This window comes from Maylandia zebra, linkage group LG23, assembly GCF_041146795.1.
Source record: "Maylandia zebra isolate NMK-2024a linkage group LG23, Mzebra_GT3a, whole genome shotgun sequence".
Taxonomy (NCBI): domain Eukaryota; kingdom Metazoa; phylum Chordata; class Actinopteri; order Cichliformes; family Cichlidae; genus Maylandia; species Maylandia zebra.
The window spans coordinates 24,317,398-24,330,801 of NC_135188.1; the positions used below are offsets into that span (position 1 = coordinate 24,317,398).

The window sequence follows — 13,404 nt, forward strand, 5'->3', positions numbered from 1 at the left end:
CAACAGATATTTTGTAAAAAACAGATTACTTTAGAGAGGATTTTTAATCTTTACCCGTCTATTTCTTTCATTCTCTCTGTCCTTCTGTAAATTCCTTTTCTGGGTTAGTAAGCCAGAGGTGTTTTGTGGAAATCCAGGAGTTCTTTGCCTCGGCCACTGCTCGGACACAATTATGCAGACAAATGTCTCCGCTGAGCTCCGAGACTCCATATATCCTTTATCTAATTACATTAACAGGAGCTGGATAGTGACTAATGGCTCGTGGAGGGGAAGGAGGGGGAAGCAACACACGACGAGGAGCTGGAGAGGGCCGCGATGCATGATTGCATTTTTCCATCCTATTTCACTCTCTCACTCTTCCTTGCCCAGATCTCTCCCTGTGCTCCTTTTAGAAATCCCCCCCTCAACAATCCCAAACCTCCACACATGTACATACAAACATACGCACACGCACACTCAGTCCCACGAGTCTTTTTCCAGCCTGAAAGACTTTTATTTTGCAGAATATGTCCTGCTTTTTCTTTTTCTTCTTGGCCGTTATGCAACGCGGCATCAATGTTTGCATTATAGCGCTCAGTATTTCACCACCGCAGTTTCAATACTGACGATGTACTTAAAGCCTAAATCAAAATAAAGCTGTGTCAGGGCCACGAGCGACTCTTCCCCGTTAACGTTGCTTTTACTGTCAATTGAATGAAAGCATTAGGCGCTCTGAGGCCGAGAGCAAATGCTGACTTTTTGCGCTCCGTTTGCTTGCGAAGCACCTTAAAAGACCAGGAGTGCTTTTTTTTCTCCCTTTTCTTTAATCTCCTCAGCTGGCAATGACTGTGCTGCCAAAATAAAAGCTCGCCCTGTGGCCATAATGAAAATAAAAATATAACAAAGGACAAAAAGATCCTTTCTGTACTCAATATCCATCTCATTTTGCATGTTTTCATCCATTACATAATCCCAGGCGGACCATAATAAGCGTACCGTATCAGTTCCCTTAATCGTTTCCATTTTTTTTTTGTATTATGCAAGATGGAAAGACTTGCTGGAAGCAGCTATTATGTTGAAAACTGTGACTTGCTAATGGTTTAAAACCAAGCGTGCTAATACAAGTAGTTTTTTGCATTTCATGGCTTATATATTGGAGGTCATTTATCTGAATTTCAGGAGCTGGAACACACCCCAAACACTCCCCTTCTGGTCATAAATGCCTACTTGCATCAGTTACACATTTACTCTTGTTTTCATACCCCAACCTCCCTCCCCCTTTTTCTCTGGTTGTCAGCTCCTCTCACAAGTATCACGATGAGGCCTTTCCCAAACCAAAGCTAGTGACCTAGCTTATTTCTAGGGGTGAGGGTGGGAACTGAAAAAATACTGATTGAGGCAGTTTTAAAGAAATTATTTCTGCAGAACATTACAGCCATACACTTTTATTAGTGTTCTTCTCTCTGTGTTATTGTAAGTTCTTTATAGTGTAACGTAATGCGACTCAAGGTGACTGTTGTTGTGATTTGGTGCTAAACAGCAGGTTATTAGCATTTAGCCAAAAAGCAACACGTCCCAATTGTTGCATCCTAAAAGCAGCTGTGCGATAGCACACCTGTGCCTCGGCAGTGAGCGAACTACTGACTGAATAAACGAGGGTGTGAGCCTGGACGCGACCTTTGTGTTTTGATGGAGCTGAGCTGCCACATCGCACTGCACCGAGAGACAGAGATGAGCTGCTCGCAGCTGCAAAAGATTAAAACTAATTATGGGTGGCGGCGAGACGGCTCGAGGAAGAGCTCAGAAAACAAAACAATATAAATGTATGAAATCTTTGGGAAAACATTTTGCTTTTCCCGTATGATGTTTAATTAGCAGCGGCATCCAGAGTCACAGTTTGATGGTGATGATGATTGATGGCAGGCATCGTTTCTCGTCACACAAAATCAGTAAAACCACCACTGTGACTTTTCAAATGCGCTGGTTACGGCATCCCGAAGAGCTGATGTGGTGTTTTTAAAAAATGTCATAAGAAGCGTAGTTGGTAAATGATTTTAAATCGCAGCGTCATCTACTGTCTTTTAATTATCTTTCCCCATGGTCAGTGAATAAATCTGGTGTCATTAGTTTCCTGTTTTGTCCTTGGAGGTTTGCAGCAGGCTTACAGGAGCTCAGCAGTCTACTGGCTCACATTACTTTATGCTAATAACCCCCAGCTGCAACCTGCACCACCCTCCTGCCTCCCTGCCTTGCTTTTGCTGCCTCACTCACACACACACACACACACACACACACACACACACACACACACACACACACACACGAGCCCCCGGGACAGTCACGGGAGGGCCATGAAAAGGAAGCCGAGATGATTAATTAACTCTGCCCTCGTTTTGATACCGCCTTATTGGCTTTCAACAGCCAAAACTCGGCTTCGGAGCTTTGCATACATTATGCTGTCGCCACAACAGCTACCACCCAAAACAGGCACACAAACACACTTCTGAAAATATCGAGGTCACGGTGTTCACTGGTGCTGCGGTGAATACGCAAAATTTCAATTTGTGGGCAGGTAGTGTTGTTCAGCAGAGAGATTTAGGTGAGTTGGTTATAGTGAACGTTGGGTTTTTCACTTACGAGAGAGAATCTGCTCCTACGGGAAGCCAGCTGTCAGACACTGACAGAGAATGGTTGTAATTATAACTGTTGAAGCTGCAGCGATGCGCAGTCGCACAAGCGGGATTTACTGTCTTTCACGTCTTGCTCAATATCCCAACAGTTACTCGTAAATCTGTGGCAGACTGTCGTTGTCTCTTATATGACCTTCACCAGAAAATCAGTCGTGAATACAGTTGCCTTTGAAAGCGAGCACAACACTGTTTCAAGAAGCTGGGTAATGATTTACTTTCAGTTATACAGTTCAGAAAATTCATGCTTTTTTGCTCCAAAAAAAATAATCAGCAGAAAAATTGTGTTTTGCTCAGAAGTTGTGGTTGTTATTAAACGGTTGCACAAGTTTAGTGTAGAACTTAGTCCCCAAAGAGGATCCAGGACACACTATATGGACAAAAGTGCTGCTTCACCTGCACAGTACCCCTACAGAATCTGCTCAGCAATGGAAATCTGTGGGATGCTAATGTTGTTTAGCTAAAGACAGACTTAAATTACAATGAACTTATTAGAGAATCTGGATAGCTGAACCAAACTAGGCACTAAACAAGACTACTCAGGACTTGTCTGTCACTCAAAGAGGCCACACCCTAAACAATTTTAAGCTTTCGTACACTTTAAATTACTGAGTCATGTAAAACTTCCATGTTATGTACAGCTGTCACGAAGGTGGAAATTACTCATAAAGGCCAAAACCACTTTTAGCGTCAGGCTGTAAATGTGTTTATGTTGCGCTGTGAAGTTTGACATTATATCATGGAAGTATATTTGGATTGATTTTCATCACAGACACCCTCAAGTGGCCACTAGAAGGAACTGCAGTTTTTGACACCCCTGTGCTGGCTTCATTTTTCAACCCTGAAAGTTGCCGCTCGTCTTCAACAAGCGTCTCAAGTCCAAGTTCCTGGTTACCACTATTATTCGTTGTCTTTGCACTGTTTTTATGCATTTACTAACACAACCCCGTGAGGTCACCACCACACAGCTGCTGCTTTAACTGCATTTAACAACTGACCACTGCTGTCAGGTTTTTGGTGATATTACACACATTCTTACTGGTTATGTGTGCAGCATGTGAGCATTCATGTGCACTCAGATTATCATTGCTTGCTCATGTGCAAGCAAATACACTAAAAAAGAGGTTCGTGTGTGCCGCCACATGGTCATCTCATGTGTGTGTAGCTGTGTTTGTGCGTCAGCATCGGTGTGTGCGTCTTTTGTGTGCCCGCTCTGAGCTCCAGGTGCTCCAGTTGGTTGTGTCCCCGCACAGTGGCCCGGCCCTGACCGACCGTCCTCTGGTCCCCTGTGCTTTTCTTTTGATGACAGCCTCTTACAGACGGCTCTACAGCATTAAAGGGCCTGTCAGGCCCCAGCAGCAGAGCTAGACAATACAATAGTGCTGCTGTATTTTTCCTATACACTGGGGAGAAAGCCTGCTGCACAGTTGTCTTTCATTTTTCTCCTTTATTTGTTTTGAGGCCTCATTCATCTTTTCTGCTTTTTCACTGCTCAGTTCCCTTCCTCTCTGCGCTGAAGCTCTTTGCTCTCATACTGTGCACACACTGGGAGTTAATGTGTTTGTCCGTGTTTTATCATCAACTCCCTCCCACACAAAAGATCACCTGCCCGGCTGTGTGAGGCATCACAGGTTTGGAGCCCAGAGGGGAAAGCATACATGCGTCAGGACAGCTTCATATTGTCTTTCAGAATGTGTTGTTGGTATAGTCGAGGTGTGGCTGGATAACCTGCGTGTGACGCTTCAGGGCTTCAACAAACAGGGAAATACGGTTTAACTAAAGAACTGAGTGGAGCTGAACAGGTTTGAATAGAAAATTTAATGAAGTTCTGTAGAAATTCTAAAAAGCGTTGGCAGTGGAGCAGATTTTGACAAAAATAAAGTTGGCTACTAAATGCTTCAGGGCATTTACAAGAACACTTGTCACGGGAGTGTGAATGCTGATTTGTATCACAGTGTGGGGCTTTTAGTTCAGTTCAGAGTGAGCTTGCTTGTTCCACATTAGTTATCTATTTATTTGTAGTTATTTTTTTGAAAATGTTTAAGTTCATTTGAACTTTCTAGAGTTCTAGTAGAGTTCTAGTTTTTATTTTATTTATCTTTTAGTTTAGTTTTAGTTTAATTATAATAACCTCAATCTGAAAAAGCAACCTTAACTTCATTTTAAGCTGCTTTTGGAGCATTTGGCACAGATGTTTGTAGCTGAAGCTTTGTTGCACCAGGACGCATCAAGGTAATAATCTCCTGCGTTTTACACATTTTAAAAGCTTTCATTCGCAAATAAATCAAATGTATGCAAAAAGTCAACCCTTCTCCCTCATAATATCTGCAGTTGTATGCACGTGCCATTAGGGTTGGGCGATATGTAAAAATTTTTCAACCGACAATCGTCCGTCCAATAATCGGGTGGAGCAATGTAATCATGCATGGACTGATTTGCGCATATACAACACAGAAGTCCAAACATGGATGAGCTAATTCCCCCCCCAAAATTAGGGCTGTCAGTGTTAAGGCGGTGTTAACACGATTAACAGTGATTTAACGCACTCAACCCATCTGGAGCGCAGAACGAACAAACTTTGGACAAACTGGCTGAAATGCATTAACAGAGACATTTCAGGGATTTTGACTCAGTCTGTGCTCCAAATGGGTTAATTGTTAATCGCATTTGTCCTGATGATGGAGCGTTAACGCTAACAGCACTAAAAAAATATAACGTTGCCAATTTGGGATTTCTTTGGCTTTAAACCAGATGAAAGAGGTAAACCTAGGATGTAACCAAAGCGGTGTGCCACTTGTGTAGACGTATAGTGCGAGCAAAGTACTCAAGCACAACTAACTTGTATGAGCATGTACATGTCCACCATCTGGCTGAGTATGCTAGGCTATCACCAGCTTCTGCAGCTCCGTCAAGCATTTGGGAGACATGCATGAGAACATGCAAACTCTGTGGAGTCAAACGCAGGACCATGGATCCAAAATGTTAATTTGATACTCTCAGAGCCACTTTGTGTGCTGGAAAATACACAGATTTTCACTAAACTACCCCTGAAACTTTAGAAGAAGCTGGTCTCTGAGGATGTTTGTTGTACTGGTCAGTCTTTAAAATGCAGGTGGGTGTGCAGAAGCTCCAGGCTGTCAATGTCAAGAACCGATAGTGCAGGAATTATCACCAACAATCAGGATTTGGCCCAAAAGCTGCAGAAGCTACGAAGAAGAAGGTTCAGTATTTTAAATATTGTATTTTCCAACCAATGTCTTTGAAACTGTTAATTGATTAGTTGATGAACTGATGCTGATTAACCTACACAATGGTTTTTTTTGCTACTCAGTAAACTAAAACAATAACCTACTGTACCATGAAGTTATCTAACCAAAACCCACTCAAAAACTCTGTAAATTTCAGATGTGGAAGTTGAAAATACACTCAACAAAAATATAAACGCAACACCTTTGTTACTGCTCCCATTCCCCATGGGATGGACGTAGAGACCTAAAATTCATTCCAGATACACAATATAACCATCCCTCCCAAACAGTGGTCACAAATCAGTCCAAATGTGTGGTAGTGGGCACATCTGCCATATTGAGATAATCCATCCCACCTCACAGGTGTGCCACATCAGGATGCTGATCTGACATCATGAGTAGTGCACAGGTGTACCTCAGACTGCCCACAACAAAAGGCCACCCTGGAATGTGCAGTTTTTTGCGCTATTGGGGGTCTGGGGACCCAGAACCGGTCAGTATCTGGTGTGACCACCATTTGCCTCATGCAGTGCAACACATCGTCGCATGGAGTCTATCAGATTGTCAATTGTGGCCTGTGGAATGTTGGTCCACTCCACTTCAATGGCTGTGCGAGGTTGTTGGATATTCGTGGGAACTGGTACACGCTGTCGTATACGCCGGTCAAGCACATCCCGAACATGCTCAATGGGTGACATGTCCGGTGAGTATGCTGGCCATGCAAGAACTGGGACATTCTCAGCTGCCATCTGCCCTGAACAATGTGAACCACGATTCATCCGTGAAGCGCACACCTCTCCAACGTGCCAGACGCCATCGAATGTGAGCATTTGCCCACACAAGTCTGTTACGGCGACGAGCTGGAGTCAGGTCAAGACCCCGATGAGGACGACGGGCATGCAGTTGAGCGTCCCTGAGACGGTTTCTGACAGTTTGTGCAGAAATTGTTTGGTTGTGCAAACCAATTGTTCCAGCAGCTGTCTGGGTGGCTGGTCTCAGACGATCTTGGAGGTGAACCTGCTGGATGTGGAGGTCCTGGGCTGGTGTGGTTACACGAGGTCTGCGGTTGTGAGGCCGGTTGGATGTGCTGCCATATTCTCTGAAACGCCTGTGGAGACGGCTTATGGTTGAGAAATGAACATTCAATGCACGGGCGACAGATCTGGTTGACATTCCTGCTGTCAGCATGCCAATTGCACGCTCCCTCATTGCTTGTGGCATCTGTGGCATTTTGCTGTGAGACAAAACTGCACATTCCAGGGTGGCCTTTTGTTGTGGGCAGTCTGAGGTACACCTGTGCACTACTCATGATGTCAGATCAGCATCCTGATGTGGCACACCTGTGAGGTGGGATGGATTATCTCAATATGGCAGATGTGCCCACTACCACACATTTGGACTGATTTGTGACCACTGTTTGGGAGGGATGGTTATATTGTGTATCTGGAATGAATTTTAGGTCTCTACGTCCATCCCATGGGGAATGGGAGCAAAAACAAAAGTGTTGCGTTTATATTTTTGTTCAGTGTAGAAAGCCATTCCTGTAATCGCTGCAAGGGTACGTTAGAGGAAAAGAAAAGGTGGAAACTCCTGGTTGGAGTTTCAAGTCTGATAACAGGAAGCTTTCTGGTTTGTGCTGCTTCTTGTTGTAAAATGGTTTTAATTCTCTCTGACATATTTTACAAAAAATCGCCAGCGGTTATTTTCATTGTATAAGCCATTCTCTGCAATGTTTCTCCACAATATCCTGCGCTGGAACTCGCTCATATGCAAACAAAGCGACGGAGCGGAGGCAACAAAAGCGGAGGGACCTGTTTTGCCTCAAACTGCTGCAGTGCGTCGCGTTATAATAAGGTGTTGTTTGTAGGGAACCCGGTCTCCTCTGACGTGGCTAATGCACACTGTCAGAAGCGTTTGCGGCTGATGCTAGCCTTGTCTCCACTCTGTTAAAAGTCACTGAGAAGGGAGAGAGGGAGCTGAGTGCAGTCCGGCTCACCATATTCGCCTGCCGGCTACACTTTCACCAGTCAAGAGGCAATGACCTTCATGCCAGCTCTGCTATCATTGGGTCCTGTCAGGGCTGATAGGTAGTCCATTTCAGTCTTTTCCCTGCCTTGGCAATACAGACCATAAACTTTGCTAATCACACTGCAGGTTGGAAAGGAAGCCTGCTTCTTTTTTTGAAAGCAATCTGCATTTCAACACTGTACTCGATTGCTTTCTTGAGGCTCTAAAGCACTTATCATGACACTGTGGGCACATTATCTCAAATGCCAAGCATCCAATTGAGGTGCAGGGCAGAGTTATTACAATGATTAGAGGGAAAGCTTCTTTGATGGCGCACCATTTTAAAGGAAAGTCACTGGCTAGAAGATTATGCAATTACACACTGAAAAAAGTCTGTCTTAAATTAGTTTAGCTTCATCCTTCCAACCTGGTTCCAACCTTTAAATGCTGATTTCTTAAATAATCAAAGATAAAGTATTAAAAAAACTGAACATCCTTTTATAGTGGTTGATTTATAAGATGAAGCTATTTGAATGCTAAACTCCAACATTAAAAGCTAGCTTGTTCCTACCAGAGCGAAACGGGATTAATCAATGTCATCTGCATGCAGCAATGTTTGTCTTTATGGCTCATCCGGCTGCTGGAGCCACTGACATTATTGAGTGTTGCCCAGTTTCTAAAGATATCATATGATCTGTATACCTTGCATGAGTCCATAAGTCAATTTTATGGTGATGTGCTCATGGCACTCAATGATTTTCCCTCCCCGTAGCCAGACAGCAGAGCAGTGATTGGGGTTTTATGAGGCGGAGCGAGCCTCAGGTGAACAGGATTGAATGAGGGATGCTTTCGCAGAGGACCCGTTTGACCCTCAGGGCTGATTGTCTGCAGCTCCAGTGGTCAACAATCGCCATTGTGTGTGGTCCCATGGTCAATGAAGGGCTATTGTGGGAGCTAACCAGAGGGCTATCACACAGCAACCCAACATCCATCTGGCTCAACAGCTGTAGGAGCCAATAGATTTCCATGCGGAAAATTATGCAGCGCAAACAAGAGCCTTATGATTATTCCATTACCTTCATTCTCTGGGATTATCATGAATTTGCTGGAAATGGCCCTCGTGTGATTACTGCCCAACAAAGCATCCTGTATTTGGCCTTTGTTGAATATTGCAATGCAATCCTGCCTCCTTCAATTTATTCACTCAGAAACAGGTTTTTATTTTGGAGGTATTCCCTGATTGGATTTTCTCTCTTCCCCACCCCTCCCCTCTCATATCCCTGCCTAAGCTGAGACACTGAGGAGAGGTCAGTGAAAATCAAGTCAAACTGGTTGAATTAGTGCATTATTAAGCCTTTCTCTTCCGACCCACTTCCCCAACTGCTTGCATGGCTCGAGTCCAGCATGGACCGGTAACCTGGAAAGCATCTGAATAATCTCAGGACAGGTTTCACAGTAAATGGACCTCTTATGTGCTAAAATGGTGAAATGGGGTGATGCTGAAAGCTCCTAATTTTTTCACTGCAACTAGGGCTGCTCAATTAATCGAATTTTAATCACGATTACGATCTGGGCTTTCAACGATCATTAAAAATGACTGAGCCGATTATTAGCCCCTCCCTCATTTATCCGCGACACCTTAAAGGCCGTTCCGTGAAAATATTGTCGGGCATAAACCGGTCCGTGGCGCAAAAAAGGTTGGAGACCGCTGATTAAGAGGACCCGAGGGAAGCTCGGAAAGCTAAGCAGAAGTTATTTGGAGAGGAGAGAGTGACTGCCGTTGGTTGAAAAGAGAGTTTAAAAAAAAAAAACTTCAGTGGTGTTGCACACTATTTTATATTATTTTTTTAAAGTCATTGTTAACCCTTTAAAGCCGGTCAGAGCAGCACGCTCCGTTTTGCGTAACTATTTTTAAATCCCTGTAGAACCTGAACCGTGTAAGCTAGCGCAATAATTTGTTTTGCATATGAAACCGGAGGAGTTGTACTTACATCTTATGCCATCAGCTTGTCCTCGGTCACGGTTTCGTTCCACATATAGCTTTGCAAAAATTGCATAAAAAGCGCTTGCAGGAACAAAAACATAATATTCCAGAAACACGCTTTGCCGTTCCTATCAGCTGTTCGTAACACTTCCCACAGTGAAATGATGCACATGCTGTTTTCTTTGCAAATTTGCATCATAGGATTGTTTTTTGTTTTTCCTGCAGTATATAAAAATTGCTGTATCTCCAAAATAAAACTATGAAGACACTCAAAATAAATTTCCTGTGGTGGGAAACTATTTTTTGCAACTTTATTGTATTTAAAGTTTTGAGGGATAAACCTCTTAAATTTCTCCAAGTAGAAATATATGTAAAGAAAACAAAAGCGATTTTCAATTTTTTTTGTAGTTTATTGCACTTTTTTGCAATTTATGTAATTACTATGGACTTAATGCATACATATTATTAAAATATGGGCTATAACAGTTGTATTGATGTATAGCAACTTGAAATGCTCCCACAAATGGCACTACAGCATGTAAAAAAAATAATATAAGCTCTGGTGGACTTGGTTCTATAGTAGGTCTTAACGGGTTAAATAAATATCGTCAAATAATCGTGATCTCAATTTCAGTGAAAATAATCGTGATTATCATTTTTGCCATAATCGAGCAGCCCTAACTGCAACTAACTTTCACACTGACTTAGTCTCTCCTTTCAGGCCTCGTTACCCAAAACGCCACGATCAGTCATCAGCACCTGATATGCAACACAAGACTAGGGAAAGTAACAATTTCCTCCCCATAAAAGATGGTGAAAGATCAGTGATAACCAAACACGGAGTTTCTATCTTTAACTCTAAACTAAGCTCATTAGGTGCTTGCTGTTTAACAAACAGATATGAAAGATGTTCTTACCCAAATTAATGACAGAGCGAACAAGCATGCCTCTCAAATTATGAAGTTGTGCTTATTCATTTTTTCTTAATTAACTCATCACCAAATTATTTAAACAGGAGATCTGACATATTTGCAACCGTAAAAAATATCCACACTAATCTAAACCAGATGAAAGAGCTAAGAGTAATGAAAAGAATCCCTCATTTTAGTTTTTATGTCAAATACATTTAAAATTGCAGGGCAGATATAAACGGGACTCTCTGCTCTTCGGAAGCTATATGGTTCAATCCCCAGCCTCTCTAATCCGTGTGTCGAAGTGTCCCTGAGCAAGATACTAACCCTAAACTACATATAATATTAAAGCCATCCATTAAAGCACTGCAGTGAATGTGAATGTGTGGCAAAAACTCTATATTTCCAGTTTATGTAGCATGTTTTCAAGATTTTTTCATAAACTTTGACTTATTAAGTTGCATTTTTGGGGCTACAGCTTCATGGGACTCCAATCATTCTTGTTTCCAGCCCCTCTGCACAACAGGATATTATAGGAGTGAGAGTTGTTTACTCTACCATGGAGTGAAAGGATCTTGTCTGCTCACCCCCATTAATGCTACAGCCAATGTGATCAGCCCAACTTTTGACCTACAAGTGGAACAATGCAGAGTGCTCTAGCATGTCCCTTATTATGTACCATGGTAAAAAGCTCATGCTGAAGGTAATGCTTTTAGGGGCAGAGGGCATCTGATGGGTGTGCTATTGTAAACTCTCAGAATGAAGCTGGTGCCTCACTTTCAAACAGCCTATTGGAAGGTCTGGTTGAGAAATGGCTTCCAGAGGGTTCAGAGAATGCTGGAGCATTCGCTAAAAAGAGGGGGGGTTGCCCCAGATAAAGAGGGTTAGCCGAGTAAACAAATAATAATGATGGAACAGTGTTGTTATTGTAAGAGCAAATAGCTGGTGTAAGCAAAGGAAATTCAGGTCCTTGCTCTGCGAGATTTTCCCACAGTAGCGACACTATCACGTTCCGAAATATCTGGAAATATCTCAAAGAGTTTCAGTGCTGTGAGGATATGAACTTAATTTTAGCACAAACAAATAATATTTGATTTTGGGCTCCTGTTTGGAAAATGAGTTCTTGTGTTGATGGAAATGTGATTTATTTATCAGATAGACCTTTAACCCCACGCCTGTTTCAAGGAGAAATCCAGTGTATTTCAGCCCTGCTGCAAAAGTCTACTGATGTCACCTCATCTGAGAGGCTTAATGAGAAACAGCACTGATGTCAGATTCCTCCCCGGCTCCCATCTGGATGAAATAAAACAAAAAAAATGGCTGCTAAAAATACGACTCCACTTGAGATGATAACAAAGATTTAGTGCCATTAACTGTGTAAATACAGCGTGTGGTTGGCTCCAGATTCATATTGAAATTCCTTCCTAACCTGGATGAGCTCTGACCGTAAAAAGCTTCCCGAAAAAGGGCCGCAACAATACCTTTAAAAGTCAATGATGGTCGATTTAAATATTTTATGCTGCTGAATTATTGGACCCTCAGTCTTCTGTCAGATCACTTGACAGAGTGCGGTAAGCCGCTGCAGTGAGAGGTCTTTGTTCACATTAACCCATGAAATGGATGCAGTAGCCTGGAGATAATGTCTTCAGGCTTAAACTGCTGCACTCACGTGGAAATTGAAATATAAGACCAAAAATCTTCCTGTAAGCTTTGTGAGGCGGCACTTACCCGCAGATCGGAAACAGACTCAGCGTCATGTTTCAATGATGGTCACCCACAAATTGCAGACACATTTGTAAGACCTACATGGTCTTTCTGTGACGAGTTAAAAGTGTCAGAATTTCAGTTTCCATCAAAACAGCATAATGATGTGTTTGCTTTTTAAATCCTGTAGGGCAGGAATAATAACAACATTTTTTCACAGTATTCCAATTTTTTCCTTTAGGCTCAAGTGATTGTTTTTATGTTTAAATAAAAAAAGCCGGCACACCCTATGACCATATCACACAGATGACCGTACCATCTGAACGTTGGAGCAGAAATCAAGACTCATCAGACCAGAACATCCAGTTTTCTATTGTCCAGTTTTGGTGGTTCTGAATTGTCGTCTCAGTTTCGTGTTCTGCTGCTGTGGAGATGCTCATCTGCGTAGCCTGGCTGTAACAAGTGGTGATTTGATTTCCTGACTCCTTCCTATCAGCTTGAAGCAGTCTGGCCATTATCCTCTGACCTCTGGCGTTAACAAGACATCTTCTCCCAGAGAACTGCTGCTCACTGGATATTTTCTCTTTTTCAGACTATCCTCTGTAGGGCGGCCACGATTAGTCGACTATCAAAATCGTCGACGACTAATTTAATAGTCGACGGGTCGTTTGAAGCTTTGTAAGATCCTGAAAGACGCAGAAATAAGTAGTAGGATTTAAGAGTGTAATAACGGACTGAAACAGGAGCTGGCAGCACTGCATGCACAAGGAGGCCAGCTGCCGTTAAACCTCGAAGAAGAAGAAGCAGTGTCCGGTATCGTAGCTGTGTCCAAATTCAGGAACCGCATCCTCCTGTGCCCACATTTGTAGGCCGATTACGTTACA

General features: G+C 42.8%; 1 protein-coding gene across 6 annotated transcripts in view; it reads left to right on the top strand.

Annotated features, from left to right (window-relative positions):
* LOC101473452 (nck-associated protein 5) overlaps positions 1-13,404 on the top strand; it is a 188,003-nt gene that overhangs the window by 34,130 nt on the left and 140,469 nt on the right. The gene's annotated exons all lie outside the window — the stretch shown is intronic.